This window comes from Mycetomoellerius zeteki, unplaced genomic scaffold, assembly GCF_001594055.1.
Source record: "Mycetomoellerius zeteki isolate Tzet28-1 unplaced genomic scaffold, Tzet1.0 scaffold50, whole genome shotgun sequence".
Taxonomy (NCBI): Eukaryota; Metazoa; Arthropoda; class Insecta; order Hymenoptera; family Formicidae; genus Mycetomoellerius; species Mycetomoellerius zeteki.
This window is the reverse complement of record NW_017257501.1, coordinates 240,538-258,694: the sequence shown is the minus strand read 5'-3', so window position 1 is coordinate 258,694 and position 18,157 is coordinate 240,538. Positions and strand designations below refer to the sequence as shown.

Below are 18,157 nucleotides of genomic sequence, written 5' to 3'. Positions count from 1 at the left end.
ATAGGATTTTTCTATCATTCTCCATCAACGTTTTTACCAGGGCGTAGTAAATGACAGATTTTCTAACTTAACAAACTTTAACGATTAATATTTCGATTCACAAGATAGAACAATGCTTCTTTTTGCTAAATTCGTTCTTTTCGTGCAAAAACACGTCGAATGAGCCTAATTTTATTGAGATTGGACGTGAGGGAACTAAACTTATAACATTTACCACTGAAGTAAATCTTTTTAAAGATATCGGATATGAATCCTATCGTGTTTTATCGGATTTTGTAAGATTTATACAAGATTCCTATAAGATCTGATTCAAATTAGTGAATTTACGAACCACATTTCATATTCAAAATAATAGGATTTTTCTATCATTCTCCATCAACGTTTTTACCAGGGCGTAGTAAATGACAGATTTTCTAACTTAACAAACTTTAACGATTAATATTTCGATTCACAAGATAGAACAATGCTTCTTTTTGCTAAATTCGTTCTTTTCGTGCAAAAACACGTCGAATGAGCCTAATTTTATTGAGATTGGACGTGAGGGAACTAAACTTATAACATTTACCACTGAAGTAAATCTTTTTAAAGAAATGAAATATTGCCACTCTTTTTCAAGAAATGAAACATTCTCACTCTTTTTCAAAACTGACTGTATTTTCAAGAAATGAAACATTCTCACTCTTTTAGAATGAGATTTCATTTCAAGAAGTTTGGGAGTAGATACTATCAGAGTCGTCACTAAATTAGTCATATAGCCCCGTATTGTGATTAGCCTATTAGCCCCATCTGTTCATTTTTTAAAAACATTAACAAAGACAGATAAACAAAAAAAATTTGTTGGACTTTGTTAAGTAAGAACTATGCTTACTATCTAAATGGAAATAAAATATCTCAGACAATTAAATATATACGATTGTAAAACAAAAACTTTAAGAATAAAAATGTTTACTTAGGTATACGATTTTTAAAATTGTAGCGTAATTTCTATCATAAATATATTAGCAAACGAGATGTTACAGCAGACTGAGCGGCAGTCGCTGCTGCGTGCTCAGACGGGTTTAAGCCCGATCTATTATACATAAGACGCAGGACGCGGTTCATAGGTCGCAAAACTAGGAACTAACCTAACGTATTTTAATCATAGTATGCTTGTAGGACGCAGAACGCAGGACGCAGAAAGTTGAAGTTCACTCAATTAAAATACGTTAGGTTAGTTCCTAGTTTTGCAACCTGCGAACCGCGTTCTGCGTCTTATGTAGATCGGGCTTAACACGTGTCTCGCGCGATTTGTTTGTAACGTAGCCTCGATTATTCTACTTACCCCTATAGTTTACTGACCTCTCCCCTACTTTGTATTTATATTAAAAATGATCTATTCACATTTTTGTAAAAATTTTGTGTTAAATTTTTACAAAATTATATCCTAGTGTTAATTTCACATAATGTAATTATATTGTATTATTATGTTTGTATTAAATTAATATTCAATACTTTTTAGTGTCAAAGTAACACAATTTATGAATAAATAAACAAATAACATGAAATTAGTATATTTTAAAATATAAATTCCAAGATAAATAAATAAAATACGTATTATAATAATACAATTTATGAATAAATAACACAGAATTAAATATTTTTTAAATGCATGTTCTAAGATAAATAAATAAAGTGTATTAATTTAGCATATTATAAATGTTAATTTTAATGAAGGAATACGATTGCTTACCAATTGTGTGAGCATTACGTTTTTTGTGTTCATTTTTTACATAATATTAGAGAGAGAGAGAGAGAGAGAGAGAGAGAGAGAGAGTGATACTTTCTAACATATTCATCTTATAATAAATTAAAACAAAAATTTGAGTGAACCTTTTGGGACATGTAAAATGTGTTAAATTTAACACAAATTTTCCATCTGTGAATGTATATACTGCCTAGGCAGTATAATATACTCGTATACTGCCTTGTTAACTGTATGTATTATTAACTTTTCATCCGTTTCTGCTAGTTTTATTCAAAACTTTCGAAGTCTCGTTGAGAAAGGTTTTAAACAAGAGGAACAGCGGAGTTGACGCTGAGATTTGATTTGCGAAATTTGCGCCAGAGTTACAAATGACCTTACTGAGAGAAAGTTTTGTTTTTTTCCACTGTCTTTTCCCTGTCTACGTTGATATTCGAAAACGAGCTAACCGGGGACCATTTGTATTCGAGTATCGGCGAGTCATCTATGTCTATAATACTACAACAGACATCTTTATACTACGCCCGCGACGTCGCGTAGCGTCGGAGGGAAAGTAAGTGGCTGGCGGAAGGTGCCATTGCGTGTACGAGATGCGAAGCGAGATATTTCGGTCACGTGAGTGCAAGCGAGGAAACGATGACGAATGGTGTCCGAATGGATTAGACACACGAGTGCCTCGCATATACGTTCACATTTACAGGCAGTGCTGCGTATTGCTTTCCCACCTTCAGATATCGCCTCTTCATTTTTAACTTGGTATAGTACAATGTCACGTGCAACAGATTAATGTGACGATGATACCGCGCCCGGGAGGTAAAACGGCGCGGCGCTTCCCTGCCGATGCAGATAGCGGGAACAAAACCTTCATATTGCATTATTAGTCGGCGGATTAATTTTAATAATGCATCTCGCCATCAAATGATCTTGGAATGTGCAATGCACGACGACACGTGGAGAGTTTCGATTAGATCGAGACAACTTCATCAATCACCGTAATATCGAAGTCGACATCCTCACCCACCTCTTTGCAGATATTGCTGCAGATCACTACCTTCTCCAATTCTTTGGTGAATCGAAATATCGATTATATTATGGAATTCAATGTTAACGAGTTGAGTCCCACGTAGACAGGCAACCTTGTGCCAAGAATTGCGACAACACTTAACGTGGCATGGGAATATTCTGACCCGGAAGATTCTATTGATCTTAATCAAAGGTTTTTTTTTATTAGCATGAGCCGATTGTATCCGGTTGAGGCAATCCCTGCATCGATCGCGACATTTACGGTATCTAGAACGTTGCTGTTTCATTCCTTCCCGAGAAACAAATGACAGATATTTTTAAAAAAAGGAAAAGAGAAGGGAAACATATATATGTAATTTATCAGTAATTAAATTAATATATAATATTTCATAACAAATAGAACTTCAGAAAATATTAATTTCTTATGAAACTTCATAATACATATTAAAAAAAACATATATCGAACTTTATACGTTCGTAGAACATATGTATTATTTAATAAATTCATAAAAATTTAATGTGTAGCAGTATTTATTCACGATATATATATTTCACTAAAATTATTTTAATAATTTTCAAGCTTTTTTTTGGATCTTGTGAGATAAACGTAACGACACGCAATAAGATTGATATCGAAAGAAAGAGGGTTACGTCAAGTGTGCTGAATTAGATGTAACATTAGTTTACATATTATAGAAATTAAGCTCTCTCTCTCTCTCTCTCTCTCTCTGCTTCACATGAATCTAATTGTTTCCTGTGAAAGTTCATAAATAATTATTTTGATAAATGAAGTTTTACGATATATATTAGCCTTTATATTATAAATTCAGGCTCGGTTAATGTGGTCATAATAACTTAATTCTAACTGTTAAACATTAAAAAATCAAATTTAAACTTAATAAATAATAAACCAAATTTGTTTGAGTCCAAATTAAATATTATAGTTTAATTCATATTTCGTCAATTAAACTGTTTAACTTTATCGTTTCATTTAAATTTACGACATATATTAAATAGGAGTAGTATGACGACCTACAGAAATAATAAAAAGTAACTGAAATTGAATACATTTTGGTATCATGAATTTAATAATGCAAAGTTTGTGAATATTTCTTTAACAATAAAAAGAGAATCATATTCAAAACAACAAATACACAGATAAAATTCAATATCAATTTACGCCATATTTAATTTCATTTATTGGTAATACTAATTAACGAATACTGCAACAAGTAATAACAAACATTTATGTAAACAATTACGTAATAACAAACATTTAAACAAAACATTTAAAGTATAATATACTTGTTTGAAAAATGTACAATTTCATAAATACGTCGATATGTACATTCGTCATTCTGTACATGCGAATTTAAAAATATAAATTGCTTACTCGGCGATTTTCAGGATGTGCGTAGCTAATAAAATTGCATGCAAAATCAATATTATACATATAATTGGATGTATCCTTTTGCTAGGACAACACGGTAATATGCACCGCGTGGGTGTTTTTACACATATATGTAATCTCTACACGTGTGAATGTAGTTGAACATGCATATAGTTTTCCGTAAGTTGAACGTCCCAAAGAGCGCGTTTAAATAGACCCGGGGTGCCAAGTAATTAAGTTAATGAACCTTTTAAACAGAGTCTAGTAGTTTCTATAAATATCGTCACTGCTACTACTTATTGTTAGTATGTTAATTAACTAAAATAATTTAAGTTAAATAATTAAACTCAAGAAATGTATTAAATTTGAGTCAAATTTATTATCTATTATACACGTACATACGTTAATAGAGAAACATTTTAGTATGTTTATAACAATTTATTTTGTTGATATGTGACTAACAAAAACTTTCTTACTTTTTCTTTTAAAAATTGTTTTGTTCTATAATCAAAGTTTGATTTGAATAACCAAAATTAAGTTGTTCGGATTAAAATTTCATTAAATTAATCAACTTTTGATTGGAACAACACAATTTTTAAACAAAAAAAAGAAAGAAAGTTTTTATTAGTCATACATTAACAAAATAAATGGTTATATACATACAAAACATTTCTCTCAGCATATTAGCATATGTGTGTACGCGTATAGTAAATAAGTAAATAATAAACTAAATTTAACTCAAATTTAATTTATTATCTCAGTGTATAGATTTAATATTTAAGTACATTGAAAGTAAGGAATTGAACTATAGAAATGGATTGATTTATATCTTGACACATATGAAAATTAAAAATGTGATTTAACTCGAAGGATTAGATTATAATTTCTCTTTTAACATACGTGTAATAATATAGGAGATAATTACGATATGTTTATCCTCAATCCATCATAAATCGCTGTTTACCAATATATACTAACAATAAGAGAAGAAAATGATTAAAATTACTGTATAATTTAAGCATAATTTTTAGTGATTTCCAACTGTATATTTTTATAGGATTATAATGAATATAATAATTATTACTACCATTATATAACGATAATAACTATAAAAATGAAACTCTTAACAATTATTTTATCATGCAATTGTAGTCATAAACACCGAATACTTTTTATTTTTCCTTGTACGCCCTGTAGTGAGATCGTATTGCATACGAGGTTTTTGTTCGTACATTAACATACGCTAATTTGTAAATGTAAAATGCTCACATAATAGTATGGGTATTATTTAAATTCACTTTGAGATAGTAATCGCAGGAATCACAAAGCCGCTTAAAATATCTTACTGGTCTTCATAAATATCATAATGTGAAGAATTTTGAATGTATGCTTTCCGCACAATGCTGCAGGTCACCTGTAGCCAATTTAATTAAATATAATTTAGTCTGTTCGAAACAGCAGTTACATTAAATCAATAGGAAATAAATGCTTTTAACGGTTTAGCTGGAGCTTAAGTACTTGTGTAATTCTGTGTGAATTTATATACTACGTATGTAGTCCTTTAAACTACGCGCCCTCCCCCCCCCGAAATAATTTTTCAGTCTTGAAACGCAAACTCTACTAAATTATCGCAGTAATGTCACAAGCAATTTAACATTTCTAACAATTTAACAATTCGATGCTCTTACGCATCTTAGATCTTACGATCTTAATAAAGCTGAATGACATATTAAAATCTGTAAATAATTAATTTTTATTGAAAATATTACCTCGGGAATCGAACCCGGATCTCTAGCATTCCGTGCGAGCGTCCTAAGAAGCCTTTAAACTACCGATTTTTCATAATGAAAATTAATTATTTACAGATTTTAATATGTCATTCAACATTATTAAGATCGTAAGATCTAAGATGCGTAAGAGTATTGAATTGTCAATTGCTAGTCAAATTAACTCGTGATATCACTGCGGTAGTTCAGTAGAATTTGCATTTCAGGACTAAACCGTTAAAGGCATTTATTTTTTATTGATTGTGTTCTTATATGTATAGATTTAATATATCGGTCCTATAGATTTAATAGATTTAGTTACATTAAAGCTTGTGAAAACTTTTTCCTGTTTCGCAAAGTTCCTCAAGGGACTTACATTTTGCAGGAGACACGAAATGCTTCGGGACACTTATTCGCTCTAAAAGCTCTGAGCGACTGATAAAGTACATCTGTGCATATACGTAATTTTTCGAACAGCTATACTGTTTTGTAAAATATATAACGATATTGCCTTTTAGCGCAAAATAAAAAATGTATAGTTATCAGAGGATCTTTTTACACGTACAAATTGTATAGTTATTTGGATCGTTTTTTATTCTAATTTAACGTCGTGCAGACGATAAAAAATATTCTCAAGAGATCAGGAGGATCGATTAAATTATGAGTTGATATATGATGTGAACATATTGCACATCGCTATTCTCTTTTATTAAATTATTATAGTATAACAATTTTGATGTAACTTTGAGATATTCGCAACAAAATAATTAGAAAGGGTATCAGTAGCGAAAAGTTGGAAAGAAAGTAACATTAATTCTAATTAGCAGTCACAATTCAAATCTTTTAGCGTACAACAAAGAATGTACGGCTATCGAAGAACCTTTTTTTCACATGCTGTAGTTATTTGGATCGTTTTTTCTTTCAATCGTCGCATAGACGATAAAAAAAATTCTCAGATGTGAGCAGAAGAATCTATTAAATTACGAATTGATATAATATAAACGTACTGTATCGCTATGCTCTTTTGTTGAATAATTGATATTCGTAACGAAATAATTAGAAAGAGCATCAATAACAACAAGTTTACAACTGAAGGAAATAATATTAATTCTAATTAGCAGTCACAATTTAAATCTGTGTCTCTAGATAAAGCTTATTCTTCGAAACAGGTCATTGTATTTGTCTAAACAAGTGCTGCAATCTGTCATCCGTTTTTACAATTTTTCGATATAGAACATGCGGGGCTTTAAAGTTTTAATTTAGTTTTCCGATTAATGCAAACTCAGATCGCAGCTTAGCGTCAAATCGTATACGCAAAGTACTTTAAATACGATTCTGCCCTCAAGGAAACACATAATAGGTTTTTTCATAGCGTGAGTTACTTCGTTGAAACGCCATTCCGCCGTCAGAAACAAAATCGTGTCTGAAGCAGCTAAGCAAGTCATTTCGATCAAAACGACACAGAAACGCTTAGAAGAAATGCCATCTCTCGCGAATGTACCGGGAATATGAGATCAAACAAACATAGCAACACGTTAGAAGTGCATAAGAAATTTGTCGCGTTTTGCAAAAGATAGCGATAACGTTCAAGTTGTTGCACCTACCGATAAATCATAACGATTCTTCGGATTTGCGTGTTATGCAAATAACACTGATAATAAACGAAGCTAACTTTAATTAATTTAATTGAAATGAGATAGCTTCTGAATCTCATATTAAATTTCCTGCATAATCCATGGTCTTACAATTCATATAACGATTACCGAGCGTTCCTAATTACTTGTCCAGGTCAGCCCTCGCATATTTAAATGCCATTTATAGTAAAACTTGATTGAGACAAGAGATCGTGCATTCAATAAATTGCAAAACCTCTAACATGTACAAACGCCACATCTAGCTGTCTATCTGTCTCTTGGCAAATTGTGACTTTGTTTATTACGTGAATGAACATATTTTCAATGGATGAATATCGTTCATGAAGAAAATAACTGACAACTGACAAGCCTTGCGACTTCCAATGGAAGATTCCTACGCATAAGTAAATCCTATTCTTCAGTAGAATGCTTGCGCAAAGCAAGTCTGTCATCAATTATACAGTTATAACAAATACTAGGAAATCAATAAATAGCGACATATACAAAGCGTTCAGTGAATCATGATAAAATAAAAATAAAAAAACCGAGTAAAAAGACATGGATAGAATGATGATTTTTTTATTAATCGCGTAATTTTCGAAAACAAAAAATACTCTTTTGATTTCATAACTTATCGAGCATTCCACATAAAATAAAATTAATACAACATTAAATATCTCACTCTCTCTCTCAAGTATATGGAAAATATGGCTCAAGTATCTAAAAGTTTAGCTAGATATAGATCTGAAAATAATTTTATTAAACTAATAAAATAATTATGTAGAACGCTCAAGCTGATTGCTCAATGTCAAAATTTTTTGCAGCACTACTCATCATGCTCGTATTTTCTACATAGTTATTTTGATGATTTAATAAAATTGTTTCCAGATCTGTATGTGTCAACCTAGTTAAATTTTTAAATCAATTTCAGCAAAATTGTTCCTTTAGTGTATAAAGTAATTAAAGTATTAATTGTAATTAAAGTATTAAAGTATTAATTGTAAGTGAATGTCATACAATTTAATTGTAAACGTTTTCATTTCAAAACAAGGACTGTTACAGATAAACTCTTCTTTGATATTAATTTTATATTATGTATAAGCAAATTTATAGAATATAAGTATGTACTATATATCACTGTTGATTATTCAAAACCACTTGATACATATACGTCAGTTTACATCAAATAAATGTTCTTCCAAAAAATATTGTTATAAAATTCTATTTGCACGCAATCAGTAAAGTAGATCAGCAACACGAAAATCAACTGAATGTGTTTCAATGTTTCTGTCGACCTGTCAACTTCCTAATAAATATGTCACACATAATCATTAACTCCATGTTAAGAAACTGTCTTACATCCATTTTACAATGACCAAAGATTACCACTCGGAGTAAATAACCGATATTTGGAATAAGACGTTAGGAATCTTTTAACTGAAAATGAGTTTGAAGATTCGTAGAATAACGTATCAATTATGTTATTGTAAATTTTTGTTCACTGAGGATAGTTCTATGAAAATCGAAACGTACTATATTTGGAGAATTTTTGTATTACAAATTGTCAAAGTAAAGATTTAATTGCACTGTCAGCATGCTAAGCTCATTATCCTTTTATAGACATTCTATTATTTCAAATTATAATTATTGAGCTTTTGGAGACTTAGTTTTAATTTTCAACTGAATGTTAATGTCATATTCGGCGATAAATTATTCAATTTCGTTTTCTGTAAAACTTTTAGATAGACTAATAAAGGGACATTTGTAAACTTTCGCCAAATTATTTGGAACTGTAAATGTAAATTATTTATGTGACAGAGTGACATTTTAATTAATAGCCTTCTAAATCATGTCCTTTGATCTTCTTATGATATATTAAACGGGATTGCGAGTGCAAAATGCGTCTATGACCGCTCTATCGGATCATACCGTGCTGTGATATATGTATAACCGATAATACATGCATTGACGATGTCCGTCAAATTGCACGTTCAATTTCCGCGTTGCTGCAACTCTGCTACATCGGGCAAGCTGGATGTGATTCTCGCTCAATAATTAACACTGTATGACTGTGCAAGCGTTAATAAACGGACGGTAATATTACTTTCTAAATTAATTAACGTCGCGCTCGATGATCTGCAGTAAGTGTTTCCTGGAACCAATTAAAATTACCGATAATAATGTGCAGTATGCACACAGCTATTAAATTTAATATGGAAATAATTAAATTATGGTATTATTTTTCTTTCGTTAAACTTGTTGGCACAATAAAATCATTGTAAATTTACGATAAAGAGAACTTGACGAAAACAGTTAAATTTTAGTTGTGTATTCACATGTACGATCCTAGGATATTCCTTGTTTAACATAGTTCAGTTTTAATTAGAAAAAAGATACAGTTAGATATTTATAATATACACTACCGTTCGTAAGTTCGAGAACGCTTGCAATATTTTCGCAGCTTACGAAAAATTCGGTAAATATCTAGAAAAGGGGAGCCATCTCCAATGACCTTGACCTTGATATATGTTGTGACAGCGACCGCCATCTAAAACCTAGTAGAGGTCATGACCTTGACAACATGTATCAAGGTCAAGGTCATTGGAGGTGGCTCCCCTTTCTAGATATTTACCAAAAATTCTTTCCCCTTGATGAAAAAAATTTTGACAGAAAATTGGTCAGAAATGCATTTGAAAGAGGAAAGACAGAACTTGAAATCTCTCTTTTAGTTTTGTCTCTATGATACTTTGTTTCTACATTGCCTAATTATAAATTAATATTTTTTAAGTATTTTTCTTTTATTTTAAAGCGCAGCAACTTGATAAAACATTATCAAAGACGAAAATGTCATTGGATCTCAATAGCATGCAAATAAATAAAGTATTTTTAATTAAGAATAAAAAATGGATTTTTGTCTTTTCTTACGATCGTTTTTTTGCGAAATTATTTGTAGTTATTCTATACAGCACCAAACTTCTAAAAACGTTCATAGAACATTTTAAGAATGTACCAATATTCTTAGAACGTTCAAATACGTTCTATTAATATCATGTGCTATCTGGGATATAAAGCATTTTTTCAAAGTTAAAACATTTTTTAAATTTTCATTTATTTATGCCTTTTTATCGAATTCCACTAACATATTCGTCTTTGAAAGAAATTTCATAAAAAGTAGAAGTTTCACAAAATTTATTTTTTTTTTAATCTTTTTGAAAAAGATTTTAAGTTGAAAAAGATTTTAAGATTGTAAAAAGTTTTTAAAAAAAGTTTTGAAAAATTTATAGTTTTTTCTATAAATACTTTCACACACAAAGTTAAATAATATTTTTTAAAGGAATAAACAAGAAGTTCAATATTATTGTAATTCAGCGCGTAGAGTTGCAGGGACTAAACACATTATTCGCATCTTTCTCTCTCTCATCACACAAGTTGCACTAATTTTTTTAAAGAAATACATAAATTTTACTGAAAGTCCATCATTTAAAAATACTATGTTAATTTTTGTTTGATGATGTTTCATAAAGTGCTTCGAAATAAAAGGAAAATATTGAAAAAATATTCATTTTCAATTTTATGTAATTTATAGACAAAATATCATACAGACGAAACTAAAAAATAGATTTAAAGCTTTATCTTTCCCCTTTAAAATGCATAAATCTCTATCTTTCTTTTTCACCAAGATAAGATACTTTATAACTTTTCGTGAGGAAAGCAAGCGTCCTCGGATTTATGAACGGTAGTGTTTATCTCAAAATTAAAATAATATCGAATAACCCATAACATTTAATTGTGCAAAGTCCGATCGTTTTCATTGGTTGAATGTGCAATAACAACGACAGTTTTGCTGTGCGAAAATATTTTTCTCCGTATGTCATTAAATTCCAGTAAGAATGTGAAGTATCGACGCAATTCTTTGCAATATAAGGCATTTTTCGTTGCGACGATAAAATTTCGTAACATCAGTTTTCGCACACATACTGTAAATTTCTTTTTTGCGTAAATGTATTACAATTAAAATGTATTACAATTCCTCGTATATTATTGGCGCAATAACATACAATTATTAATAAAACTTACGAGCTTAATCCCACTAGCGGTCTGAAATTTCTACATTACATGTTAATTACATACGCACGTGTACTATAATTCATATTGTAATATGTACATTTAACATAACGTAATCCGATGAGTCCTGATTAAAAGCATTAATTACCGTGAGCTCTTTCCGCAAATTTGTTCTCACTTTTGAGCATATACGTGATATGTTTTCTATTATAATCTATAGAAGCAAAATTTACGTACCTGTGAAAATTTTCTAAAATATTGCATCACTATTGACGCGGATCTTAGCCGCGATACATTAATTAGTAATGTTGCGTGTATGCATTTGTAATAAACTGGGAGAAGTTACGCGCTTGTGTTCGCACACGCAATTACTATCGTTTTATGGTCCTTTTTTTCCAAGCGATTCGAAAGCTAGCGAGACGTTAAAGCGCCTCTCGTCGCTCTTCTCTATTAACTGTGTCCGACGTTCGAAGAGCTGAGAACGCGCGATTTCTGGAACGCGAACGTGATTATCGTCTAGCAGTTATTCTAATTAAATAATCGATATAAAAGAACAACTATATCTAAAAATATTTAAAAATTAGATTAAAATTCTTAGATTCCTTAACTTTTTAATTATGAATTAAATATTTAAAAATGTGTTAAAATATTATAGTTATAAACCTTAGAGAGAAAAGTGGATCTAATCGTAAAATAAGTTAATTCTCCACTAGTTGAAGGAAAACAAAATGTAAAAGAAATTAAATCCCCAAATCCCTGTTGTATATGTAGTTACATCCATCAGTCATAAAAAATAAAAATGACAGACACTTTGTTAAAATCCTTTCTCCAGCTAAAATCACACTGTTAAATTCATAATATTAACAAATTATACTCAGTTTGATATATTTTTAATAATTTTCTAGATCGCCATTCTCATACTTAATATATTATTAATTTAACTCAAACAATTTAAATGTATAAAATTTAAATAATATTAAATTTAAGAAAATGTATTAAATTTAGTTTATTTGTTAAGTGCATACGAACGTTTACTTTGAAACTAAGCTTAATTAACCACAGAAATGGATTGATTTACATTTTGACACATATGGAAGTTAAAAATAACAAAATATTATTTAACAAGAGATTAGGTTTCTACTGTTCTTTTAATATCTAACAATACAATTATGTGCATTCTATTTTAATAAATAGAAATTATATTTCTCATGCCATATTATGCAAATTTTGTTACCTAAACCAATGAGAAAATTTCTCTGAATTAAAAAAAAAATCTTATTGATAGCTTGAATGAAAAAAATTATACAAGTGTTTTTTGCTTCTGTCGAAAAAATTTTTAGTGAAGATAACGACTTTTGCCTATATAATCTACTCAATTTTAAATGATAATCGCGAAGTGAAATCGAGCAATGAAGTCGGAAGCAGGGTCGTCCTTGCGCACGAAACTCGCGCAAAAAGTCACGTCATATCGCAATTCGCAATAGCGCGGCGAGGTACGAGGCGTGGCGCGAGGTGTTCTTGGAAGATCGCGAAACAGGACTCGCAAGGCTCTTCAAAGCGGGCTGAAACAACCTCGTTCAACGGCACTTTCCCACCCGGCGCGGCAGCGGTTGAAACATCAACGCGCCGTCTTCACTTTTGCCTTCGCTCGCAAAGCAATGGTCGGCGACGACTATCATCCGGCCTACCTTGGAAATATTTCTACTTGAGACGGATGATCGCATGACGCCGAACTAATCGCGGTCGAGTATAATCAACGCGTGCCCACGCATCGCCTCTTTGCTGACTTATTGAGAATTTATTGAAGATAGCTCGAGATAATAGATAGTCGGATTAATTTTAGATGTTCGGAAATTATATCTCTTAATTTACAATTAAGACTGTGTGTATTATCATTATTATCATTATAACCTTTTTTATATAAATTCCCCCCGAACTGACGATGGTTCTTTTGGAGGTGCTCAATTATAAATCTTTGTCAAAAATGTCAATCATCAATTCAATTTTTATATTATTCATATTATACACACACACACACACACACACACACACACACACATCTGCAAAGGCTTATTCTTATTGAAATATATTCATTCTTTTTTTAAACGAATTACATCATTTTATTTCCTTGAACATAATTAGTATTTACAACATAATTGAAATTACAACATATAATATATATTTTATTTATAATTACAACATAAATTAAATTTAGCATCAGTAACTGTGATACAAATTTTGACATCAGCTCTGGAAGGTTAGATAATGGATTTACGCTGACCAGTCTTCATGATATACCCTTAATCCTGTTTTACTTGGGTATTGCAGCCGACGGCCGCTTAAGCGAAATTGACTGCACCGCTCAGCGTGATCAAGAGTACGAGGTGTATGTATAGTAGGTGTATGCAGTCTCCCTCCCCTCCCCGTCGATCCTTGATTCTCCAACTTGGCCAGGACTTTCAGCCGCGGAAGCAGAGTCTGTCTCCGTCGATGTAAGATAAGCCGCATAATGAGGCTGAGATGCTGTACGATTGCAGAGCTCCGTTTTAAGACGTGGGAACAGGAACGTGTAAACACGTGTGGATCGCCATAGTGACTCGTTCCATTTTTTATCCCCCCTTCCTCTCTCTTTTCTTCGAGCCTCTGTCTTACTCACGACGATGACTCTGCTGCCCCTTCTAATCGACCCTTGCACAAGCGGTAATATCAGGGCGTGTGCAGGAACTGTTTCGACGTGGGATAAAATTGACCGCGCCGATTAAATCCAGCGGAGGCCTTTTGCGATGGAATTACCGATTAATGTGTTTCTGATACGTCTCGCGATTAATAAACGATGAGGTGATACGAGCATGTGGTCTGGGAGTTATTATATAATAACGCTTCTCTTCAAATTGGCATTGTCATTCTTTCCCGCCAATTATCTCGCCTCACACTCAGAGAAAAAGATAGTGGTAGCAACTAACATATATAAAGACAACTATACAAGTTTTATATATAAAATTAATATACATACGTATACAGTTGAATGAACCGTATCTTTATTTTTAACGCTCATTCCCTTTAATTGGTATTCATGTCTTTTACATTCGAACAATTTACTGAAAAAAACTCTGTATAATTTAAAATTCACTTGACTTTTATTTTGTCATTAAATTATTATTTATTTACTGAAAGATCTTTTTAAATATCCTCTGTTACTTATTTTTTTTACCTTCGATTTTCCTATTTGCTTCGCACATATAAGCTTGACATTTATAACTATAATTAAATCTCTCTATAAAATAGTTCATGAAACTCTCTCTCTCTCTCTTTCTCAGAGGATATTTAAAAAGATCTTTCAGTAAATAAATAATAATTTAATGACAAAATAAAAGTCAAGTGAATTTTAAATTATACAGAGTTTTTTTCAGTAAATTGTTCGAATGTAAAAGACATGAATTAGAGGGAATGAGTGTTAAAAACGCTTGCTCTCTCTCTCTCTCTCTCTCTCTCTCTCTCTCTCTATATATATATATATATATAGCGAGAGTGTCACAATAAAAATTTCGCTGAAATTTTTCTGTGCGAAATTTTACTTTGTGATAGCTTCTTGGCAGCAGGTGTATTCCTGCGCACTTCTGTACTCGCCTGCGCAGTCTCTTTCGTTGTCTTTTGTAGTCTGTCTTTAGTTACAAGAATTTTTTCTATACTTGCCGTCTCATTAGTATTTCCTCTGTTATGGATTATTTTATTATAGTAATATGAATCTTTCTAAACTTACCATCTTATTATAATTCATATATATATTTCTAGTTGTTCGTCAGTCATTGTACTATAACGAAATGTTATTGTTAAATTTAAAATATCTTTTGTTAACTCTTCTGTTATAGCTATGCTTTATATTCTTAGAAAACTTGCTCTACAATATCAATAAACGCTTTATCTATCTATCTACATATATATATGTATGTATACATATATAGTTATAAATAACTACAAAACAATTGTAACAAATTATTCAAGTAATGAATAAATATCAAGCTTGTGTGTACATACAAAGCAAATAAGAAGTCGAAAAATTAAGAAATGAGGAATACAAGAGGTGTTTAAAAGTAAATAATGATAATTTTATAGTAATTGTAACTATAGTTAATATATATATATAATAGTTTATTCGAGTCACACACACACACGCGCGCGCGCGCGCACACATAAATAAAGGTCAAGCTCGTGTGTGCAGAACAAATAGAAAAGTCAAAAAATGAACAACATAATCTAATTGATAAAATCTAATGGACATTCGAGGATTTTCTTTAGAAATAGATGCTTATCAATTCGTCGGGAGCCAATCGATTCCACCTAGCATACGCCTTTTCAATTTGATCTGCGCGGAATACTAAAGATATGCGTATTAGGAAGAATGACTCGAAGCAAAAAATACCTGACTTCCTGACGTTGCAACACAGTTATTCAACTGGAGAGGTTTCACTCTCGTTTGCCATTGAATGGCCGTGCGCGCGAAATCCGAATGCAAAAACGTCAGACTATTCTCTTACATCGTTCTACTGCTCCAGAATAACAAGCGCATCCGTCGGAGACGCCACATTTTCTAATGATCATTCTGGAAAACATGTCGGAACATTTTTACCCTCCAGAAGTATACGCTTGTCGTAATACATGACATTTTACCTTTCTTCGCGACAAACGCGCTGCGTAACGGCCATAAGTATTCCGCTAGCAGCATGCCATTGAATCGTGAATGACAGAATTGATTGTCATAGCACCGGTAGAAACCGCTGCTGAATCACTTTGTTATTTAAATAAACCTAGCCACATCAATGTATTTCACATATAACACTAGTGGATTTTTAACTATTTGTGAGAATTATGTAATGTTGCAGTTAATCGGATATGTATTTGGTGTGCATATACCGCTCACTTATTTCAAAAGTAACACGTACAACTCAAGAATGTGATTTTCGAGACATTACCATGAATGAGTTAAATAAGCATATATACTTTATAAAATCATTAGAAAAGTGAACTAGCTTACCTTCATAAGAAAAAAATTATCAAAATTATCACAACTCAAAAAAAGGCTGATTTTTTTTAATGACTGTAGAACAAAATGATAAATGACACTTAATTTATTCAGAATATATTCCTTAATGCTATTATTTGATCAATCAATAATTTTTTATCAAGTTGAAAAATAGTTTTTCTCTATTTCTGGGAAAGAGATTTGCTAATCAATAAAGAAATAGTAAAAAGGCTTATACTGTGTATAAGCGCGCGCGTGTGTGTGGTGTGTATATATAGGGTGTCTGGTAATGACCAATTAATCTCTCGTGGACAGGTAGAGCGGACTAAACTGAGTTGAAAATATAAATCCTCTACCATTTTGCAATTTTCGCAATAGTTAACGAGATATTAATTTCTAAGAGAGAATGGACTAAACTCGAATCGAAAAGTTCTCTACTATTTTGCAATATTCGGAATTTTTTTTAGTTATCCAATGAGCAAAATGTCTAAAATCGAAGTATAAAATAACTGTAAGATATTTCATAAAGAATCCTGAAAGATATCTTAAAGTTGTTTATACGTCAATTTTACCCGCTTATATTCGGCAATCTTTAGAAATTAATCCCAAACTTTTAACTATTACTACATATATATACATAAAAGCTTTTTAACTACTATAGTTCTTTTTACTTATCTATAGAAGAAGAAGTTTTGCAATTTACGGGTCTCTGCAATATTCCTATAATAGCAGCGTTCACGAAACGTTGGCATTTAATGATGTATCAAGACATGAAGGTAACTCGTAAATCGCATAATACGTACTTTTTTTGAAGAAAATTGAAGAAAACCCGTAAAAGCCTGAGAAGTATTTGGTAAAAAAATGTTTTTTAAAACACAATTTATAGTATTTTTTCATCAAAATGCGGAAAATTTAATTTCTTTTTTGACAAACCTAATTTTTTTTAGTTTTATGATCACTCTTAAAGTAAGGGAGTGACATTATTTTCATTTATAAAACTCAGATAATTCAGACTTACCGCAGAAAAATACGTTTTCTTTGAGTCCGCAACTTTTCGTGACGTGTTCCATTCATGTCGAGACTGTACGCTATTTGAGTTATCGCTATTGTCTGTAAATTCCGGAGTACAGCTAAAGCCGGCTACGGATGCCGCGTACTGAGATAATTAGCCGATCACCATCTTACATTAGACTTATCATTTTATATCATTAGCAGTTTCCATTGTATCGCCTCGTGCTTAACAGCGCGGAAAATATACTGATGTTCCAATGTCATACGTTATCGGATATACGCAAATTATTGCGTTGCGCATCGCTACGTTACAGCGCGCCGTTTTGCATACCGCAAAGTAAACTCATCGATTTCAAGGAGAAGGAAACATTCAGCAACTTATTTTTTAAATCTATTATCATGAATCGAAAAGGTTTTGCGATTAACGTGTCATGCCTACACACATACACGGCACGCACGCACGCACGCACGCACGCACGCACGCACACACACACACACACACACACA

The 18,157-nt window shown here is 31.6% G+C and overlaps 1 protein-coding gene across 5 annotated transcripts in view; it reads right to left on the bottom strand.

Moving 5' to 3' along the window:
- CDase (neutral ceramidase) overlaps positions 1-18,157 on the bottom strand; it is an 83,626-nt gene that overhangs the window by 16,865 nt on the left and 48,604 nt on the right. The window lies entirely within an intron of this gene.